At 34.5% G+C, this 4,154-nt stretch overlaps 1 non-coding gene across 1 annotated transcript; it reads left to right on the forward strand.

The window, feature by feature from the left end:
- Positions 1–809: 809 nt before the first annotated feature.
- Positions 810–917, forward strand: LOC148553927 (small nucleolar RNA R71). The gene has a single exon (XR_015893137.1). It is a non-coding gene; the product is annotated as a small nucleolar RNA R71 (small nucleolar RNA).
- The last annotated feature ends 3,237 nt before the right edge of the window (positions 918–4,154 follow it).

A 4,154-nucleotide genomic window follows, 5' to 3' on the forward strand; every position in this document is an offset into this window, starting at 1 on the left:
TCCTCACTAGGATTCACGTCGTCCTCCTCCCTTGTAGGTTCAGCCATGATGGTCAAATCAATGGCCTTGCACTCTCTCTTTGGATTTTCTTCTGTATTGCTTGGGAGAGTACTAGGAGGAGTTTCAGTGACTCTTTTACTCAGCTGGCCCACTTGTACCTCCAAATTTCTAATGGAGGACCTTGTTTCATTCATGAAACTCACAATGGCCTTAGATAGATCAGAGACTATATTTGCCAAGCTAGATGGATTCTGCTCAGAATTCTCTGTCTGTTGCTGAGTAGATGATGGAAAAGGTTTGCTATTGCTAAACCTATTTCTCCCACCATTATTAAAGCCTTGTTGAGGCTTTTGTTCATCCTTCTATGAGAAATTTGGATGATTTCTCCATGAGGGATTATAGGTGTTTCCATAGGTTTCACCCATGTAATTCACCTCTGCTATTGCAGGGTTCTCAGGATCATAAGCTTCTTCTTCAGAAGATGCCTCTATAGTACTGTTGGATGATTCCTTCAATCCATTCAGACTCTGAGAGATCATATTGACTTGCTGAGTCAATATTTTATTCTGAGCCAATATGGCATTCAGAGTATCAATTTCAAGAACTCCCTTCCTCAGAGGCGTCCCATTACTCATAGGATTCCTTTCAGAAGTGTACATGAACTGGTTATTTGCAACCATGTCAATGAGTTCCTGAGCTTCTGCAGGCGTTTTCTTTAGGTGAATGGATCCACCTGCAAAATGGTCCAATGACATCTTAGATAATTCAGATAGACCATCATAGAATATATCCAGGATGGTCCATTCTGAAAGCATGTCAGAAGGACACTTTTTGGTCAGTTGCTTGTATCTCTCCCAAGCTTCATAGAGGGATTCACCTTCTTTCTGTCTGAAGGTTTGAACATCCACTCTAAGCTTACTAAGCTTTTGAGGAGGAAAGAACTTGGCTAAGAAAGCCGTGACCAGCTTATCCCAAGAGTTCAGGCTATCTTTAGGTTGAGAATCCAACCATATTCTAGCTCTGTCTCTTACAGCAAACGGGAAAAACATAAGCCTGTAGACCTTGGGATCAACCCCATTGGTCTTAACAGTATCACAGATCTGTAAGAATTCAGTTAAGAACTGAAACGGATCTTCTGATGGAAGTCCATGAAACTTGCAGTTCTGTTGCATCAGAGAAACTAATTGAGGTTTAAGCTCAAAATTGTTTGCTCCAATGGCAGAGATTGAGATGCTTCTTCCATGTAAGTTGGAATTTGGTGCAGTAAAGTCACCAAGCATCTTCCTTGCATTGTTATTATTTTTGGCCATGTCTCCTTCTTTTTCGAAAATTTCAGTCAGATTTTTTCCAGAGAGTTGTGCTTTAGCTTCCCTTAGCTTCCTCTTCAGAGTCCTTTCAGGTTCAGGATCAGCATCAACAAGAATGTTCTTATCTTTTTTTCTGCTCATATTAAAAAGAAGAAAACAGAAAAGAAAATATGGAATCCTCCATGTCACAGTATAGAGATTCCTTTATGTGAGTAGAAGAAGAGAAGAATAGAAGAAGGGAAATTCGAACACCAGGAGGAAGAGAGGGTTCGAATTTTTAGATGAAGAGAAGTGTTAGTAAATAAATAAATAATTAGAAGGAGATGAGAGAGGGAAGAATTCGAAAATAATTGAAAAGAAAAGAAAAATATTTTTGTTTTTATTTTAAATTTAAAGTTAAAATTCGAAAATAAAAAAAGAAAAATGAAATTAAATTAAAATTCAAAACAATTAGTTAATTAAAAAGGAATTTTGAAAAAGAGGAAGGTGATTTTCGAAAATTAGAGAGAGAATTAGTTAAGTAGTTTTGAAAAAGGTAAGAATCAAACAAAAAAGATAGGATTAATTTGAAAAAGATTTGAAAATCAATTTGAAAAGATAAGAGGTTAGAAAAGTAGTTGAAATTGATTTTGAAAAAGATGTGATTGACATTTATTTTGAAAAAGATTTGAAAAGAGAAATTTAAAAAGATTTGATTTTGAAAATTAAAGTTGGTTACTTGACTAACAAGAAACAAAAAGATATGATTTCAAAATTTTAAAATTTTTGAATCAATCACATTAATTGTTAGTAAAGATTTTGAAATTATGAAACAAAATAAGAAAAATATTTTGAAAATAAATTTGAAAATTTCGAAAATCACAAAAGGAAAATGAAAAAGATTTGATTTTGAAAAAGATTTGAAAAAGATAGAATTTTTAAATTGAAAATTTGATTTGACTCATAAGAAACAATTAAATTTTAAAAAGTTTTGAAAAAGTCAACTCAAATTTTCGAAAATTTATGAGTGAAATAAAGGAAAAATATTTTTTTTTATTTTTGAATTTTAATGATGAGAGAGAAAAACATCAAAAAGACTCAATGCATGAAAATTTTGGATCAAAATAAATGATGCATGCAAGAATACTATGAATGTCAAGATGAACACTAAGAACACTTTGAAGATCAAGATGAACATCAAGACTTATTTTTGAAAATTTTTAAGAAAAGAAAAACATGCAAGACACCAAACTTAAAAATTTTTATTCTCTAGACACTAATAATTCAAGAACGCATTTGAAAAACAAGAAAAAATACAAAACAAGAAAATGCAAAGATCAAACAAGGAAATTCATCAAGAACAATTTGAAGATCATGAAGAACATATGATGAATTTTTGAAAATTGCACAAATTTTAAAAACATGCAATTGACACCAAACTCAAAATTTGACTCAAGACTCAAACAAGAAACACAAAATTAATTTTTTTGGTTTTATGATTTTATTAAAATTTTTGGTATTTTTCGAAAATTATTTGGAAAAAGCAAAATAAGGATTTCAAAATTTTTAATAAGAATTCCAGGAATCTTGTAATGTTAGTCTAAAGCTCCAGTCCAAGAATTAGACATGGCTTACTAGCCAGCCAAGCTTTCAGTGAAAGCTCCGGTCCAAAATACTAGACATGGCCAATGGCCAGCCAAGCTTCAGCAGATACAAATCAGACATACAACAGCTGATACTTCATCCAACTTCATTCTATGCTGATAAGTGGAAGTCCCAGTCCAAATGAATTAGACATGGTTTTACAGCCAGCGAGGCTTCAATATGTTTCATGAAACTCTAGAATTCCTTCTTAAAAATTCTGAAGAACATAGATTAATTTTTTTTTCGAAAATAAGAATAATAAAAACAAAAAGGTTAAAATTAAAATAAAATTACCTAATCTGAGCAACAAGATGAACCGTCAGTTGTCCAAACTCGAACAATCCCTGGCAACAGCGCCAAAAACTTGGTACGCAGAAATCGTGACGGTTCATTCCTTGGTAACGGCGCTGAAAACTTAATACGCACGTTCATAATCTTAGTTCTTTGTCACAACTTTGCACAACTAACCAGCAAGTGCACTGGGTCGTCCAAGTAATAAACCTTACGTGAGTAAGGGTCGATCCCACAGAGATTGTCGGCTTGAAGCAAGCTATGGTCACCTTGTAAATCTCAGTCAGGCGGATTCAAATGGTTATGGTGAATTGATAATTAAAATATAATTAAAATATAAAATAGGATAGAGATACTTATATAATTCATTGGTGAGAATTTCAGATAAGCGTATAGAGATGCTTTTGTTCCTTCTGAATCTCTGCTTTCCTGCTGTCTTCATCCAATCATTCCTACTCCTTTCCATGGAAAGCTTATGTAGGGCATCACCGTCGTCAATGGCTACATCCCATCCTTTCAGTGAAAATGGTCCAAAATGCGCTATCACCGCACGGCTATTCATCTGTCGGTTCTCGATCATACTGGAATAGGATTCTGTAATCTTTTTGCGTCTATCACTACGCCCAGTACTCGCGAGTTTGTAGCTCGTCACAGCCATCCCTTCCCGGATCCTACTCGGAATACCACAGACAAGGTTTAGACTTTCCGGACCTCAAGAATGGCCGCCAATAGTTCTAGCCTATACCACGAAGACTCTGATCTCATGGAATGAAAGGCTCGGTTGTCAGGCGAGGCAACCATGCGTCATGAACCAGAAGGTGACAAACCCCATTTTTAGGGTTTATCTTGTATTGATTTTTGGGGATTTTATCAACTTTTACCCACATTTATTCAATGAAATAGCATGGTTTTATAACTTCTCCCTTAATTGTG

This window comes from Arachis ipaensis, chromosome B7 (genome assembly GCF_059453495.1).
Source record: "Arachis ipaensis isolate K30076 ecotype BB chromosome B7, ASM5945349v1, whole genome shotgun sequence".
Classification (NCBI taxonomy): Eukaryota; Viridiplantae; Streptophyta; class Magnoliopsida; order Fabales; family Fabaceae; genus Arachis; species Arachis ipaensis.